Raw genomic sequence first — 19,925 nt, 5'->3', positions numbered from 1 at the left:
CCATAGAAATTGGATTTTTTACCTAAACCCCACCATAGAAATTAGATTAAAAAATCCATAAGGACTATCAGCATTGGGTGTCTTTCCCTGTTCAATGAATTAATTGGGCCGATCTAAAATTTCATGTTATATTTGAATTTTCCACCTAGATAGGTGGTGATCAGAGAAGCCTTCATTACTCCTGCCACCATTTGCACATTCTGCCAAGTATACTTGTTAAAGGTTTTCTCCAAGATTTATCAAAAGCCTTATATAGTATAACAAACTTTGTTTATATACTTACCTTTTAAATTATTTTCTGTTACCCCATCAGCAGTCACTGTGCTTCAAAAACAAGACCCATGGGGGAAATGGAGGAAAATTTGGAAGTATAGTACGATGTTTATTTTACTATTTTAGGCACATATATTCTCAGAATCTAGAAATCTTAGAAAACACTTTAATAAGGGGTTAATTTAGATTTCAAATACCTTTTTGCAGTAATTATTGTGTCCAGCTTAAGGTAGCTTGGAGCACACAATTGTTATGTAAGATTAATGCAAAGACAAATTGTTATCAAGAAGGATAGCAACCAGATTTCCACTACTTGCAAGTAAAATGAAGAAAGGTTAATAGCATTATTGGTTGCTATGGGCGATCGACATTAATAATGTAAGAAAGGTGGAACTTATTGGAAGATCTCTATAGATGAAAATTATTAGAAATTTATCTGGTCTTGGGCAACACACTAGTAGACAGATCTATAGTATGTATAACTACACAATGGATGGTGACAATCAAGTCTCCTAGTTGACTTCTATTTGGCTTTGTAGTTTGAATAAATCCCTATGAATTAAAGGGATTGGACACTACGGGAACGTTTCAATATTTATCCCTGTACCCATTGGGGTAATTCACTTTTGTATTGTCTGTTCTGTACCATTAGTCAGACTTGACCACTTTTATGCCCCAACTGTCGTCAAGCCTCGGGCATGATCCAACAGTCATGCAAGCCTTCTCTTGCTTCCCTTTTGTATTCTGAGGACAGTGAGACATCTCACTTGACGCCTGATAGTCTGTGGCTAGCTTATCATAGCTATGGCTAGAAGGCAGCTTAGGCCAGTCTATTACCATTCCTTGAACTAAATCTTAATGGTAAATGGAAATTTCTCTTCCATTTATGTTCATCACAAATGAAAACCTAGCTTCAAAATATATAAATGTATTCATATTTTGCTAGCCTCACACATTACAGGTAGTTTTTTGGGATATGAGCTTAATAAGCAATACAATTCGCCTTTCCAAGTATTCATGCCATTGATGTATATAGATCTGTTTATATATTCTACTCCGTAGTAAAATTCTTCATCAAGTCTCTAATTAACAAAGCACTAAAGATTGTTTTAACTGCACTATAATTAATGGAAGCAAGTGTCCAGTATGTAGAGGAAGCTATGAAATAACTAGAGGTATCCAAACACATCCAGATAATGTAAAGACACTAAGACATTGGGGGATCTGTATATACCATATCTGGGCTCAAAATAAGCAACATGTCATTTATTTTATTTTTTTTAGCCAAAACCAGGAGTGGTTTGTAACGCAAAGAAAAGCTTTTCCAGACTCCCGAACAGCAAATCTGCCTAATCATGCAGTGATTTAGGGCAGGGTATGGATACCTAGGTTGATTTGCCATTCAAGAGTTTGGGAGAGGTTTTTACCAACCTGCATATTCACAGAATGTTATAAATGCCTGATGGGTCCCACCTCTAGGACTATCCGGAGAACAGGGGACCGGTGATCCTCATTTTCTGATTTCTGTCTGCTGCATGCTTCCTTGAGCTTGGCCTTCTTTATTGAAATGTATGGAAGTTACTGCTTGCTCGGCTTTTTCCATAACTTTTATAGACCTCAATGGAGAGGGCCATATGCAAAGGGAATACCACTTTAAATTTACCTGTAATTATTTTTTTCTTTATATGGAAATACACTTTAAGAAATATCCTAATCTAATCATATAGGTTTACTAAAGGAGGGCCCTTCTTAAACAAATCTACTGACTGCATTTAAATTTATTGAATATTTTGTCAGCAAAATGTTTGAATTGTAATAGGTTTCTGTTGTTTTTTTTTTTTTGTTTTCTTTCTAAATCTACATATATGTTCAATAGTGACTCAATCCACAACCTTCCTATGTTGGCAGTAAGTTGCAGAACAGTAAATTAACCTCAACCTATGTTCTCTCCATTTATATGGGCTGTTATCGTCAGAAGTTTTTAGGTTTGGCTTACGGGACCAGTGGATTTTGCCTCTTTTTGAGTCGAAGAGTTAGAGCTTTGGAATTTTTTCTTCATGGGAAATAATTGACAGTCACATGTAACTCAATGTTCTTTGTCACCCGTTCTCATCGTAGCTGTTTTATTGCAACATACTACAGAGTGTTACACATTTGTGTGATAAAGTTGCCAATATAGCACCTATATCAATTAAACTGGCTATTTTTCTTAGAGAGGATCTTTCTCCAGATAGATATTTTTATGCCTGGTCCTCTATAACATGCCATACGAGTGCTAAGCTAGTCGTTGGAATAGCATGCACTTAATACCCCCTAAGCTACCATCTGAGGACAGAATGGAAGAGTACTACATGTGAGTTAGTCCATGAGGTAGCTTAAGCAATGGAACAAGGGACAGGGGCATAACTATAAGGGGTGCAGAGGTTTCAGTTGCACAACGGCCCTGGTGCCTCAGGGGCTCAATTGCTCCTCTGCCCCATAAAACACATCAGCACTGTCACTGATATGTGATATTTAGGGACCCTATAACAGGTTTTACATTGGGACGCTAGAGCTTCAAATTAGGACACGGCTTTAATGTATGTTTTTTTTTATCTCTCTGCTTTATGTACCAGTCTGCAAAAAAAAAAAGAAAAGAAATCAGAAGCAAAGGGTACGTCTAACTATGAGAATGGGTCGGTGGTAGGGCTGGGCAATTAATTGAAAAACAAAACCGAAATTCAGCGCAATTAACCATAGTCATCTTGCGCAAATTGGGTTCTTCGATTAATTTTTGCACGGTTTCAACTGTATCTGTGTCCTCATGACGCAGATACAATTGAAACCAATGGTAGTGCAGGGTGCCATAAGGTCCCTGCTCTACCATTAAATATTAATTCAATGGTGTAGCATGCAAAAGGGGGCGTGGTATGCAAAAATGGGTGTGTCCTAAATCGTTCATTAATCGTAATCGAGGTTACATGTTCAATTAATCGTGATTTAGGTCATAATCGCCCAGTCCTAGTCGGTGGAGCAATTCTTGCTGGGATTTCATGAATTTTTAATTTTACTCCTTTTGTCATCCTCTCCAATGTTACCTGCGCCCTACGTTTATAATTCTTATTTAGAAAAATTGTCAAAGACAACAGACCATTTAACCAGTATTTTTCTTGTAAAGCAGTTGGTGACTGAACAGGGGATCCCTAGAAAACTGGAACATTTATATTTGGTTAAAGCTGCAGGAGGGTGACACAATTTTGTGAAATCAATACCTAAAGAGCTCCTTCAAAATAATCTTGACTTCTGATATAATTCAATGCATATGACATGATTTTCCTTGTAATTATATTAATATTACAACCACGTACACTCCACAGCATGTGGATATTAAACTATGAGGGGCTTCGTTCTCGTTTTTTAAACACTTTATGGGCACAAATATGCTATAGTTAGACTTTCATCCATTTTATAGGCTATAGAAGGATAATGATTTTGCTTCAGTTGTTACCTCAAATGTTAAGAAATTATGCACTGATTACATGTACATGAATATTTGTATGTTTCTAGTTTATAAATACTTAGACACGCATCATTTAATTGCAATGCAATTAAGTTTTGAAATGTTTGTGTAGCATTTTTTATGGCATGTGACCATTTGAAGCTGGTAAGAGCATTTGTAAGGACGTGGGATACATTATGTTTGTAATAATGTACTGTAAATAGCACGATGCCATCTCTATTATATATGCAAAATTGGTATCATTGTTTGTATGGATAATTCTAAAATACATTTTGACAATCTTTTCACTAAATATGTAACATTTTTTTGTTTCCTTTTATGCCTGGTCGCATTATTTTGCATTTTACCTAGAATGCCACGGCACAGCGACAATGTATCTGAAGACCATCAGTGTAAGGTGTACTTTTCATCTACATGCCGTGGAGCCGGCAATTTTGTTGTTTGATTCAATGCTTATATAATAAAGCAGAGCTTAAAAGCGGTGACGTTCTTATGCCAGAAGACACTTGAGCTTCATTTATGAAAACTAGTGCAGATGCCTATAGCAACAAGTTGTATTTCAGCTGTCATTTTTCTGCTACGGATAACACCTTCCACTTTTTTGTCCGTACAAGTTGTTCTAAACAAGAATGTTTTGTATCTTAATGCATCCCGGAAGTCCCATGTGTCAATGTGATGGCATCCACTGTATGTAGCCGATGGTACATTTTAGTAAGGATGGTCTTCTCTATACCTGTATGTTTTATGTAATAATATGAACAATGCACATAAATCTAATGTTTATATATTTAATTACATTAATTAAATCTGCAGGATTATATGCGTTTCACACTCTCGTTTTTTCATATTGCAGTGGTTGAGTATGAAACATTGGACAGATTTACCTAACAGGGAAGGGCACATTCTGATAAGCACTTAACATGCGCTAGATAACCTCAGATTCATGCCTTACAAAAGGAGTCACGTTTTTTTTCCTATAGCATGGCCGTTTTCTAGAAGAGGATATATGGTAGAGTAATTTAGCTGCACTGGTTCTCATTATGACCTAATGTGCTTTAATAGGATACAAATAGATAGATCTAGGACCTGACTTTGCTACGAAATTGCTTTTTCTTGGTTTTCAGTCCGTTTCCGCATCTTTTCTGTTTATGCTAAGCGATACAGAGCCACAGATATAATTGGTAAATGAAGCGGACGCCTCCGGCAACATGTGCTGTGTATTATACCTAGCAGTAACTATAATACCTAATAATATCTACTACAATAGTAAAATCTCAATTATAGCTGTAATATCCAGTAATGACTCACAACCATGGTAGCCTAGCAGTGAAGTAATTCCCTGCTATGTATCAAGATGTAGCTATAGTAGCCGGGAGGAACACGCCGCAAAATTCAAAACAGTAGCACGAAAGCTTAATCTACAAAACAGAAATAATTCTACCCATCAATATTTGTAATCTTCGGGATATGTCACTACTACAATGTCCAATGAGATTGCTATTATATTAATAAGCATACCCCTTAACGATATGCATATTAGTGTGTAAATGCTTTATGATATTTAGTAACTAAATTCACTTGCAGGCTTCACAATTTCATTTCTACATGTTTCTATATGTTTAATAAAACTATTTTCTTTTAATACTGGCTAGTATGCTCCTTTTTGTCTCTAGTGTATATCATTATATACGGGAGTTGTCCTTTCTCTTATTAGGGTAGTATGCTATACCTTAAGCATCCAGCCCCACACATGCTATTTGAGCTGGTTTTTTTGTTTATAATTACAATTTCATTTTAGTATATGGCAGAGTAGGAGTCGTCTTTAATTACCTCCTTCCTGATGTTAGAGAGGGAGATCAAAAATAATTTAAATATCCAACCATGGAACGACAAGCTGTCTGTGTAGGGAACTTTCTAGCTAACAAATCCTGTTGTTTGTACAGTATCATCAGCACTGATTCAATCAGGCAGGCTCTATCTTCAGTGTGAGAGGGAAGAAGACAGGTGGAAGTGTGATTTGACCTAGCAGGCTGACATGTGAGGAGATAATTACTGTCAATTCATATACAGTGACTGTGACCGGGCTGCAGCTCCAGTGTATCTTTTGCATGGCATTTGTGAACCAAAAGTATTAGGTTAAAATCCCTGAAGGCGTGGTGCATGACACACAGGGATGCTCACTTTGGTGTTCTTTCTATTCCTGTAACATACACCCCCTTCCCTCAGGCGTAACTCACAACTAGGCACAACACACTGCATCGTTTTTGCCTGCAGTGTAAATATTATTTATTTTTTTTGCAAAGTTCTGCATATAAATATTTTAAAAAAGTGTTATTTTACTGAACTACTCACACTTTGGGATTAGATTGTTTCTAATGAGAATAAGTACATTTTATTACATGGGCATGTTTTTAACATTTGTTAAAATTACTTGAAGTTCCAGTGAAAGCTGATAAGACACCACGTCCGTGGCAGCTGCTGGTGGAATAAACCAGACGCACACACAGTTTTGTATACTCAGAGGAATTCTGACTAGATTACAGATAGTGCTAATTAAGCGCCCAGTTTGAAAATTTGATTTTTATTATTATTATATGAGTACTATAATTGACAGCAGGAAAACATAGGGGGATATATATATTTTTTTTTAAATGATGCAAAGGAAAAGGGAAGAAGCTGCCATGGCAAAAAATAAGGTTGGTGTTTTCATTTTACAAAGGGCCTATACAAAAAAAGGTGGAATCTCCCCATGTCTATTTTTCCCAAATGTGTTCTCCCCACACGCCTAGACATAAACTGAATATTAACATTTATCATGTTTACACCTGGAGTAAAAAGATCACCATTAAATTTCATATATTAAGGTGTTCTCAGGGAATGGGGTTCTCCGGTATGCACGTTCAGGTCGCAGCTGCCAATCAGCCTGAGCAGGAAGAAGTAGTTATGTCGCTCCAATGCTGGACTCGAGCAGCTTATCTTCACGCAGTCCATCCTAAGGGCCTGTTCACATCAACGTTTTACTTCCGTTTGGTCTTTCCGTTCATCTGTACCGTCAGAGGAACAGATGAACGGAAAGACAAACGGAAATTATCATTTCTGTTTACAATACCATTGATTTTAATGGTATTTTTTGTCCGTCCTGCAAGGACAGGTTTGAAGCACAATGACATGATGGGGGCCATTTTAGTGACCCACAGTGTTCTCCCCCTTGAATAAACGAGCAGCTTTGGCTAAATAAAGGTATTTAGGAATAGTTGATTTATTTATTTATATATATATTTTGTAATGGTTGCGGTCAACTACCGCCGCTGTTCCTCACCTTCAGATGGCCGCAACCGCAGACCCCTGGCTTCTTGCTAGAATCTCCCTCAGAGACGCCAGCTCGTGGCCGTCCTGCTCTGGACTATTTCCTAAGGTGCACGCGCTCATCCCCGGCCTTAAAGGGCTAGCGCGCATGCTAAATGTTCCCTGACCAGTCCACAGATTATCCTGGACTATAAAAAGGGCTCCGCCCTTCCACTCCTAAGCGTTGTTGGCTACCCATGTTCGTATTGCAAACGGTCCTTTAGTTTTTTCCTACTTTCTATTCCCGTGTCCTGTATCCTGTTGCCGTGTTTGTTTCCTGAGCCGAAGCCTTTAGTTGGAGTTGAGTGTGTCATCCGCCACGTCTGGTGCCGTCTGCCACGTCTGGTGTCATCTGCCATGTCAAGCTCCATCTGTGCCAAAGCCTCTGCTACACCTCGTGTCTGTCTGAACTCTTACAGGTACACTTGTGCTAATGACTTTGTGTAGACTGTTTGGTAAGCTGCCTCTCCGCTTCGGCGGAGCGGCCTAGTGGGTCCACATACCCCAGGATCGTGAAATACACACTATATATACACTACCGTTCAAAAGTTTGGGGTCACCCAGACAATTTTGTGTTTTCCATGAAAACTCACACTTATATTCATCAAATGAGTTGCAAAATGACTAGAAAATATAGTCAAGACATTGACAAGGTTAGAAATACTGATTTTTATTTTAAATAATAATTTTCTCCTTCAAACTTTGCTTTCGTCACATAATGCTCCATTTGCAGCAATTACAGCATTGCAGACCTTTGGCATTCTAGCTGTTAATTTGCTGAGGTAATCGGGAGAAATTTCACCCCATGCTTCCAGAAGCCCCTCCCACAAGTTGGATTGGCTTGATGGGCACTTCTTGCATACCATACGGTCAAGCTGCTCCCACAACAGCTCTATGGGTTTGAGATCTGGTGACTGCGCTGGCCACTCCATTATAGATAGAATACCAGCTGCCTGCTTCTTCCCTAAATAGTTCTTGCATAATTTGGAGGTGTGCTTTGGGTCATTGTCCTGTTGTAGGATGAAATTGTCTCCAATCTAGTGCTGTCCACAGGGTATGGCATGGTGTTGCAAAATGAAGTGATAGCCTTCCTTATTCAAAATCCCTTTTACCTTGTACAAATCTCCCACTTTACCAGCACCAAAGCAACCCCAGACCATCACATTACCTCCACCATGCTTGACAGATGGTGTCAGGCACTCTTCCAGCATCTTTTCAGTTGTTCTGCGTCTCACAAATGTTATTTTGTGTGATCCAAACACCTCAAACTTCGATTAGTCTGTCCATAACACTTTTTTCCAATCTTCCTCTGTCCAATGTCTGTGTGCTTTTGCCCATATTAATCTTTTTCTTTTATTAGCCAGTCTCAGATATGGCTTTTTCTTTGCCACTCTGCCCTGAAGGCCAGCATCCCGGAGTCGCCTCTTCACTGTAGACGTTGACACTGGCGTTTTGCGGGTACTATTTAATGAAGCTGCCAGTTGAGGACCTGTGAGGCGTCTATTTCTCCAATTAGAGACTCTAATGTGTTCGGGTACTAATCAGTCTCAACCGGCAGGGATAATACGCTGAGTTCGTACGAAAGGAATCACACCACACAAAGTCTGGTATAAAGCTCCTCACTCAGCATCAGGAGAGGCGTCACTGCTTTATTAGACACATTTGTTCTATATCTCCTTTCTCCTGGGGGTGGGTACATGTTATCACACTTTTATAAAAGCACGTATCACTGTAAGCCTCTTGATACTTGTGTCATCCTTGGATAGGTTCACCCTTATCTGGTCCTTTAGATATGTCTTCATAGTTCGTTCATACCAGGAAGTGACTTGTTATTTTATTAGTGCGTAGTCCCTGTTCAGGGGCCATCTTGCCACGTATACTTATCTAATCCTACTATTGCTTCATCACAATTATGTACACAACTCTATAGTCTATATTTTATTAAAGAAAGAAAATTATTATAAACATTAACTTCTGTCCACTCCATCCTTCACAAATGTACTTGTCTTGTTGCTCAGTTGTGCAGCAGGGCCTCCCACTTCTCTTTCTACTCAAGTAAGAGCATATTTGTGCTGTCCTCTGAAGGGAGTAGAACACACCGTTGTAGGAAATCTTCAGTTTCTTGGCAATTTCTCGCATGGAATAGCCTTCATTTCTAAGAACAAGAATAGACGGTCGAGTTTCACATGAAAGCTCTCTTTTTCTAGCCATTTTGAGAGTTTAATCGAACCCACAAATGTAATGCTCCAGATTCTCAACTAGCTCAAAGGAAGGTCCGTTTTATTCGTGTCTAAACAGCAAAACTGTTTACAGCGGTGCTAACATAATTGCACAAGGGTTTTCAAGTTTTTTCTAATCATCCATTAGCCTTCTAACACAGTTAGCAAACACAATGTACCATTAGAACACTGGAGTGATGGTTGCTGGAAATGGGCCTCTATACACCTATGTAGATATTGCATTAAAATCCAGACGTTTGTAGCTAGAATAGTCATTTAGCACATTAACAATGTATAGAGTGTATTTCTGATTAATTTAATGTTATCTTCATTGATAAAACTGTGCTTTTCTTGCAAAAATAAGGAAATTTCAAAGCGACCCTAAACTTTTGAACGGTAGTGTGTGTGTGTGTGTGTGTATGTGTGTGTATGTATATATATATATATATATAATATCCAAAAAGATGTCAGCCGCACAGCCTCAGTAGTGTGTGGGTGCAAGCCCGTCTGGGTCACGACCATAAGACCCAAAACAAGTAGTTCCAAAAAATCCGGCAGCACTCCAGCGATACAAGCAAAAGAGTGGGGGTACTTTATTGGTCCATAAGTATATGCAACGTTTCAGCTCAGCACAAGAGCCTTTCTCAAGCTCTATATATATATATATATATATATATATATATATACATACACCAGTAGAAAAAACGGCAGCACTCTAATTCAGTGTATAGGTTCCAGTAATGAAGGGTGCCAGCTGATAGTCCCGATCCAAAGACCATACGTATATCCAAAAAGAAAATTCAGCAGCACTCCAATGATCAAGGTGTAAAAAAGGTGAAATTTATTGTGCCAACATGGCAATGCAACGTTTCCGTCCCACCTTGCTTGAGAAAGGTCCCAAGGTGGGACGGAAACGTTGCATTGCCATGTTGGCACAATAAATTTCACCTTTTTTTCACCTTGATCATTGGAGTGCTGCTGAATTTTCTTTTTGGATATATATATATATATATACATATATACACAGGGTGGGCCATTTATATGGATACACCTAAATAAAATGGGAATGGTTGGTGATATTAACTTCCTGTTTGTGGCACATTAGTATATGGGAGGGGGGAAACTTTTCAAGCTGGGTGTTGACAATGGCGGCCATTTTGAAATCGGCCATTTTGTATCCAACTTTAGTTTTTTCAATGGGAAGAGGGTCATGAAACCCTCTTCTCCCACTCTTCACACACTGATAGCAACACTGCAGAATAAATGCTAGCACAGGCTTCCAGTATCCGTAGTTTCAGTTGCTGCACATCTCGTATCTTCACAGCATAGACAATTGCCTTCAGATGACCCCAAAGATAAAAGTTTAAGGGGGTCAGATCGGGAGGCATTTCTTCTGCGGTGTTGCTATCAGTGTGTGAAGAGTGGGAGAAGAGGGTTGCATTGACAATCCAACACAATGGGCAGCACTTTGAACACATTTTATAAGTGGTCAGAAACTTGTAAATAACTCATGAAAGAATAAAGTAACGTTAAAACCAAGCACATCATTGTTTTTCTTGTGAAATTCTCGATAAGTTTGATGTGTCACATGATCCTCTTCCCATTGAAAAAACTAAAGTTGGATACAAAATGGCCAACTTCAAAATGGCTGCCATGGTCAATACCCAGCTTGAAAAGTTTCCCCCCTCCCATATACTAATGTGCCACAAACAGGAAGTTAATATCACCAACCATTCCCATTTTATTTAGGTGTATCCATATAAATGGCCCACCCTGTATATAGCTTTTCCTAGAGAACCCCTTTAAGCACTTGAGTTGTTCCTTTTTTTTTTATTCTGTTTCTTAGCGATGACCTGTTTCTTCCCTCTGTACTTTAAGAAAAAAAAAGCCTTGTCACCTATTTTGTCTAGGTAAATCTGGAAATCAATGCACCAATATAGGGGCAAACAAAGTATCAGTATGTGGCCAACAAGATTTATCTTTCCAGGAGTGGAATACATAGATGACAATCTGTATAGAAGCTGTGAGCTGCCATTTCCTGTTGTCGATTTTGTAAAACATAAAGAGAACCAGAGATATAAGTAAGAAACAGCTGAGCAGAGATTTTAGAAAATTGGAGGAAGAGGACAAATTAAGGTCTAATAGTTATCTGGTAATTTAATTTCATCTAGGTAGACGTATTTTTTAATGGACCGGAAATTAACCAAATTGGAAAGCTACATCTAGCTTGAGATAGCTGATCTAAGACACTTTGGCAAACATTAAAGAGTTTATCATGTATTTAATTTAAGTTAAATATATTAAAAGTATGTAAAACACAAATATTGGAGGTTTACTAAGCAGAATGCCTTATATGTGTGTATACTATTGCTATCCTGTCTTCTCTATGCCTCCAGAGCTGTCATGTCATTAAATCTTCTGCAGTCTAATGATAATGAGATGACTCTACTGACCTTGTCCATGTCTACACAGCAAAACTAAAAAGAGAGCAGGATGTCAGCTTATTGTGTGTTCTCTGGTGGCTACTGTGAAAACAAATATTTTGGGATTTTTATATGAATGATCACAAAAAACAACACTGACCTATAAAGAATATGATTAAAATAAAAACCTGATGATGCATTACCTTTAAAATCATTGAATAGCAACAACATTCTGTAGCCAACTTTGCTGGTAAACCATCATTTTTAAAAGGGGTTGACTAAGCCAGAGAACCACTTTAAAAATATTTAAAAAAAAATTCAGAACTATTTCAACCAAAAATCTTTTGTCCATTCTTGGTTGTCTATATTGTTGTGGAAAATGGTCTAAAGCTCAGTTACCGGTTTAGATGTTTTGTTTTATTTTTTAATATAAAATAACACCTTATGAGTTAACGCAAGATGGTATTCTAAAAATGAGTAGTATACTATACTGTCAAATACTGAAAACTCCAGTCTAAGTCATTGGAGACATGAGTGAACAATAACTTACATATGTTACATTATTAATACTTAAATACTTCACAGGCAAAGTTAATACAGTTCTGTTATCTAATAAATTATTGGAATGTGTTTTATCTTTTCTCAAAGCGAAAGATAATGGATTATATAGTTAGATTAAAAATAGACTTGACGCTTAAGAGGAATGCTTTGAAACAATTAATCCATGGGCAAATGTATTTAAATCAGATTCACCAACGCTTTACATATGGGACTTAGAAAACATTGTTTCTTTGAAAGATAATAAGTGTTACTTATCAAAGTTTCCTGGCTGTAGAGCGAAAACTTGATTGGTTTTACAATGAAAGTAATAGAGTTAAGTCATCAAGCAGATGGCTTTTTATTCTACCCTTCAACAGTATCTAATACCTTTTGTTAAGAAGTTTCCACAGGTTTTTCCAACTAGTTCTATGCATAAACCTCTAGGCAACTTTGACAAGTTAAAGAGCTCCCATTGACCGGCAGTGTTATCACTATTAAGACCCTAATTTTTTCCTTGACAATTTAGCCAAAAATCACGGACAGGCAACATTTTTACAGATAATTAGAAAATAAAAAATTAGTGGTGGTGATAAATGCCTATATCTCAGAATACTAATCTGAAGACATTCGCAGCATGTACTATAGACTGTAGAATAATTCACAATAATTTTTACAGGCTCCTCCAGCCTCAAAAAAATGAGTCTTAACCTACACTGGAAATAAGTGCCCTATTTTTACGGACTGTCCATGAATATACAGACCGTTGGAAACACTTACTGTAGTAGAATTATTTTAAATACCCAAACTTGGGTGTTTGGGAGAAAAGAACACTTGTCAAATGACAGCAGCTCCTTTTTTATGATCATTAGAAATGCTCAATATTATTATAACATTCGCTATAACAATAGTTGGGATATCGAATTCTTCTCCTGAAATCTCTTTGGTTGGGAACCACATTAAAATGTCCCAAAGTTAAAAATTTGTCAAGATCTAGGAAAATCCTGATTGGGAATTTAATCCAGGACTGTTTCATATTTATAATTGGCTTTGCCCTAGCTACTATGTAAGAGGAGAAACAAAATGATCGGTTTTACTGCCAACATCTTTGTCGCAAATTACCCAACACCACTTAAATCACTAAAAAATTGGGTGTAGTAAGTGTAGCTAGCTCCTAGTGAGACCAGTTGTTGGCCCTGTATATTGTATATATGTATAGTAAACAGAACTTTACTGATATCCAAAGCATAGATATTCACTGCATAGTCATGTCATAATCTCATTGTTAAACAGTCAAATGAATACAAAAGAATTACCATGAAGTGAAATATCGCAATTGAAATTAGAAGAATGCCTATGGTATAGTAAAATAAGTTACAATTAACATTAGATTAATGGGTTTGCTACACTGTGGAAATAGATTTTTCCTGTCTTTTATTTCCATTTGTCTACGTTAAATGAAGGCTTGAATTGTGACCTCTGGTGTCCAGCCTTCTAATGTAGATTTATTGACTAATATAGTCAGATTAAAGAAAGAATATGCTCAGAGACCAATCCGTTATTGGAAAAAGAAACACAACTTGTGTTTCTGATATGAAACCTACACATCACAATGTGAGAACGTGATGTCACTTCTACTGGATCTTTCACTACATTCCTTAATAATAGGGCCTACATCATTGAAGACACTTGTTTTATTAAAGGGAGATTATAATTTATAGTCTTTTTTTATATATATTTGCAGTGTAGTAGAATGCAAAATATAAATACCATCTCAGTTGGAGGAGAGACTGACAATAGTGTTAAAGTGATGTTCAATGGGAGTCCAGAAAAGTGCCTGACCCCAAGATCAGTAATTTAATTGTAATATTCTGGGCAAAAATGTATTTTTGCAGGTTTTTATTAGTGATTTCACAATTATTTTATATGCAGCTTTTATGTTTATACATTGATTCAAGCTTTATGGCAGTAATCAAAGATATGGCGAAACTGTGTCAGATCTGATTCTGATGTAGCAAACAGAACAAACATCTTTGCGTCTATGAAGACAATCAGATTTTTGGAAACAAATGTCCCAACAGTCTGGGTACACTTAAATTGTATCTTCACCTTTGAACTTTATTTTACAGTTTTAGGCCCCATGCACACGAACGTGCTTTTGCGGCCACAATTCCCCCGAAAATCCACGCGAGAATTGCGGCACAATTTATTCCTATGGGGCCATGCACACGACCGTGGTTTTCACGGTCCGCTCATGGCCCGGGAGCCTGGACCGCAAAAAGAATGGGCATGCATTATTACGGCCATGTTCTGTGGTCCAGGAGATTTGCGGGCGGTAACTTTGTAAATACATTGTGTTACTTATCTTACATTAGTCCCAGGTTACAGCGTGTATTATATAGTGGTACATTTACTAATCTTATTGTTATTGGAAACAGACAGCAAGTTTTAATGCCCAGGAGGGATTGCATTAATCAACAAGATTTATTTTTTTTCTAAAATATGACCTTTCAATCCCAGAGCATAAAGACGTGACATTCCATAGGGGACGTTTTATATGTAAGGTATTGATATGGCAAGATATATACTGTCATCTGGGGGATTGGAGAGACCACAGAACTGCCTAGTACATGTATTTCCCATGGGTAATTGAAAGATTAGTTGTACAGTGCAACAAAATAATCAAGGAGAAAATTTAATTTTATTAAGGAGACATTTTTCGTCCATGGACTGTATCTGGTGTTGCAGTTCAGCCATATTCAAGTGAATTTGCATCCAGAATTCAAAGGGGTTATCAACTTTGGACAATTAATTTTTGATAACTAGTCACAGTATGTCCCACTGCTGAGATTCCCAGTGATCAGCTGTAATCTGTGTGGGAACACAGCGGCAAAGTGTTCAATCCCCCAGTAGTGCCACCGCAGGGGCAATAAAGCATTACACAGTGTCCATGAAGATCAATGGTCTATCCGTGTAATGCACCAAAGCGCCAGGTCCTCCAGTGCAAGAGACATTCTTTGCAGCTTATCTCCACTCTGGAGAGTATAAATCTAATGTGTTTGTCACATTTTGCCAGTATTTTGTAACCGCGAGTATCCACACTTTGTTCAATCTATCAAAAAAGTTTGTCAGTTACTATAGCCAAGGGAGGTGCAACTTCCTAATCCTCCTCTTCTTTTACACAACTTCTATACAAGTTGCCTTGTCTACTTGACAAATATGTATATTACTCTCTAACTGATCTATCTCACAATAAATAATTGTCTCTTCCCAAGAAACATTGCCCGACAAGAGAAGATCTGTAAGTAGTTAATACTCACAGGGTGTTATAAACAAGAGCTGCCTTTTAGAAAAACTCATTGAATCCTGAATAAATAGTGCGAGTTATCTTGAAGCAATGTCAGTGTAATTGGTCGGCTTCCCAGATTATGTCTCCAGGCTATTTATTTCCACATTTTAACATAAAAGTACATACAATGTTCCATTCAATTACATCCAGCTTTACTTCGTGTTTTTTTTTTTTTTACGTACAATATTAATTTTATTTCTTTTAAAGTTTCTTTTTCTGTAAAAAAAAATATGAAAATCTCAACTACAATTTAAACTTCATCCCATCCAGGTTGTTTTATATTTATAATTGATGGCATGATGGGTCGCTGATTAGTGGTTGTCTTGTTTCCATGGAGTTTGTATGTTTGCCCCTCGTTTACTTGGGTTTCTTCTGGTTGTTAGACTTTCCTCCCACCCTCTAAAATACATACTGATAGGTCCATGGAGTTTACGTCTTCATGCGAGTTTCTTCTGGACGCTCTGGTTTCCTTTTACATTTTAAAATGCATACATATGTCTATTCGATTCTCTTCAAATCGGCCCAAGAAGTTTGTTCTCCCGTGTATTATTTGGAGTCTATATTTTCCTACCACACTCCAAACTACATGCTATTATGTCCATTCGATTCCCATACAATTGGCTTATGGGGTTTGTATTTTTTCACGCTTGTTCTTGCCGGATTCTTATGGGTTGCCAGTTGTTTGTTTTTCTTCAACATTCCACAATATATAGGGATTGGTCCAAAAGAGAGTATGTATAACAGGCTGGGAACCCCACCGGAGACCGGAATTGATGTCTTTGGATTAATTCAGTAGAGTGAGAACAGTGCTACATAATATGTCACTATATCCATATTGGTAAGTATATAATAGAATAACTGTGGTAAATATTTTATCTTGTCGATGATGTCAATATAACACAACTGCTTTACAGCGTGCAGGAGCTGCTAATGTTGTGTTACACGGGTGACGTATTTTCATTATTTCTGTTTTTTCTTTGGAAAAGCTACAGTGTCTGCAAGTTGAGACAAAAGCCATTCCTGTCCATGTTTTAGGTATTTAAATTTATATTATGCTGCTAGGCATGGTACAATGTAAATTCACTAAAAGCCAGTGATAAAATTACGTGCCAGCAGTGTAAACAAGTTAAGTCCTTTTCAGCATAACAAAGTCGGTCTGCGTCACTCCAGCAATTGCTAAATTGCAGCCTTTTATTTACAGATAAAGCTATCGTTTACCAGCCAAAAACATCTGGTTGCGACTTATTATAATGCAGATTTTACTTAAACCAATCACTAGGCAGATGGCCCATAAAAGGGTAATAAAATAGAACAGAAAAATAAATTCAGCAGATGAAAATATAGGAAAACAATACCAGGAAAATGTATTCCTCTCAAAGCAAGATATTCAAATTAATGTGACATATTCTGCTGTATAAAATGAAATCTGGGGTTCTATATGAAACAACAATTTACTTGATAATGTAATTTACAATGAAATCTTGATGCCAATTTTAGAGGAAGCGCAGAACTGCAGTAAAGACAAGCAGCCAGGACCAGAGTTTCTTATGTTGCTAAGTACTGTATATCCAAAAACAAAAAGGAAATTCTCCAGATGCTTTATACGGTAGATATTGTTATTGATTGAGAAAAAGCAACTTACAAATGAATATGCACAGTACTGAGCAAAAGTCAAAGACCACCATTTCTCATGAAGAACATATTATGCATTTTTAAATATTGAAATTTAAAAAAAAAGCATAAAACTTTTGTCAGAAAATTAGGCAAAAGCCTCTAATACTAATTATAATAGCAGAGTTACCAGTGTTTAATATATTTTTTTTCACCCTACTGCCGCTTTAACTATTCCATCATTCGAATTCTAAAATAACATCTTTGTTTTCCCATTATGGTTGTGATCTGAAGTCTGGTTTAATGTACTGATTAGTTTTAAAATAAATTAAATCTCTGAAAGTAATAGAAGGCAGTTCTGTATGTTCACCACTAAAGCAATGAAAGCGTCTTTACGCCATGTCTACAACTTCTGTATCCGACCAACATGGTGCAGGATCATTGCATGTTTGTAAACCTAAAGGAGAAAAATGATACAGCGCCTCCACTTATTCACAAAGTGGTGAAGTAATGAGGTGAAAAAATGCTAACCTATGTGGGTTGTGCAAACGGCAGGCACAAGCCTGGTGTGTGTGTGTGTATGAAAAATAGTAGATCAGCTGCAACCGGGCTCCAACCGGTGGTCACAGCATTCCACCGCATGTCACAGCGGTCCACCACTTGTAGACCAGATAAAACAACAGAGAAACAACAGGAACCTTTGTGAGAGCGCTGCTGACAAAGAAACAAGCAGTAGTGGTAGTATAATTGTGTTATACTAATTACTACCTCTACTGTTTGTTTCTTAGTCAGCAACGCTCTCGGAGAGGTTCTGGTTTCACCTTTGCATTACATTGCATGTTTGTGGATGTATAAATATCTGCAGGTGGTGGTTAGTTTCTGAGTTAAAAATCATGAATACTGATAAGCGCAAACAAATGTTAATACATCATACCTTCTGGACAAAGTCTGATTGGAAAATAAAAAATTATTCTACAGCAAAATAACAACCTCAAGCAACCAATGGGAAGATCAAGACATACTTATCAGACAAAGATGCTACTGTTCTCAGGACATTGGACTGGTCTCCGTAAAGTCCAGAGCTCAACATTGTTTAATGTGATTGTGTTAACCTGGATCGTGAGAAGCAGAACAGGTTCCCAACTTCTATAGCTGACCATACATTTAGATGGAAGTCTGCTCAAATTGCTGAGCATTTTAAAATTTTATACAAGAGCATACACAAGGGGAATAATAATAATAGACAATGGGAATAATAATAATAATACACAAGGGGAATAATAATAATAGACAATGGGAATAATAATTATAATACACAAGGGGAATAATAATAATACACAAGGGGAATAATAATAATACACAAGGGGAATAATAATAATAATAATACACAAGGGGAATAATAATAATAATAATAATAATACACAAGGGGAATAATAATACACAAGGGGGATACAAATATTGTAAGTGTTAATGTTGGGCAGTATTTATCTAAGGTAGCAGGGGTTGCAGTGGTCGGTACTTCTTGTTTACATACATTTCGTTTTTTTTAATGGGGTACAAAAATAGATCCCTATGGAGCCTTTAAAGTAAAAAATGAAGAAATTACGTGACATTGACAGCCTTATAACCTTACATGTGTATACACTTATCATCTTGTTTCTTCTTTTTTTTTTTTTTTATATACTATTAACACACCCCACAAAATGTATGACTTGCCATATACTCATATACAACGCACATAGCACTAGTATTCACTGCCTTTGTTTGAAAAGCATAAATTCCTTAGATTTAGTAACTTCTGACAGTCTAGCAATAATGGCTTAAATCAAATATTTCCGGCACCATAATTACCAGAATTTAAAAATAATTTTCAGGAATAGTAGGCGCATAAAACGTTCTTTTACAAATAAAAATAACAATGGTAATTGAAGGGTGGCATCTCCTATAGAAATGTATAATACAAATCATTGCAGACTCTCAGGGCCTTTCCTCTGTCAATGTTTAGATTATATTCTGTATATATAAAAAGGTTCAGGGAATAAAGGTTCAGCCCAACTGGAGGACACTAAGCAAAAAGCTAATATTTTATTATTTTACAGAAACCGCATCGGCAAAACATCCAGCCTTATATTTTTCCAGATTTGATTGTCTGGTTTTGCCATTTGCTAGTGAATAGACGAGATACCAGTGGCCTTTGCTCCACCCAATGCAGCGTGGTCTTCTCATCTACTACTCACAGTATTAATTGTTAAAATGATGACATAGGAATATCCATTTTTACTACATCTACTCGCTGATCTGCCTTGAATCCTTTTATACTGTTCTCTATGTTGGATGTTTTTGTAATTTCTACCCTAGGATGAGTAGGGTCTCTGCATGGATCTACACTCGTACTGCCTTCTATAGCCGAACTGTGTGCCCCTTTGTCTAGAGTCGTGCCCTGTTCTAATAGGTCCACTGTTGCATAGTCATCTACGGAAATTGTAATTTCTGTCTACGCTCTTAAAATTGACATACCAGTACTTGCCTACAATTGGAGTTCTAGTCAGGATGCCAGATATGTCGATTCTGCTAAAATACTACTGGGAGCTAGAGGCCAGCAGATATGAACATATTGCTTAACATATTGCTTAAAATGATATTCCACCCTTATATTCTATTTATTTTTA

General features: G+C 37.1%; 1 protein-coding gene across 2 annotated transcripts in view; it reads left to right on the top strand.

The window, feature by feature from the left end:
• KIF16B (kinesin family member 16B) overlaps positions 1-5,370 on the top strand; it is a 242,300-nt gene extending 236,930 nt beyond the window's left edge. For both annotated transcript variants that reach the window (XM_075863098.1, XM_075863097.1), the window contains one exon: positions 1-5,370. This exon is cut by the window's left edge and continues 709 nt beyond it. The gene's annotated coding sequence lies outside the window, so the exon portion shown is untranslated.
• The last annotated feature ends 14,555 nt before the right edge of the window (positions 5,371-19,925 follow it).

Source organism: Rhinoderma darwinii, chromosome 4, assembly GCF_050947455.1.
Source record: "Rhinoderma darwinii isolate aRhiDar2 chromosome 4, aRhiDar2.hap1, whole genome shotgun sequence".
Lineage (NCBI taxonomy): Eukaryota > Metazoa > Chordata > Amphibia > Anura > Rhinodermatidae > Rhinoderma > Rhinoderma darwinii.
Note: the sequence above shows the minus strand (reverse complement) of the source record. Positions and strands in the feature narration are given on the sequence as shown.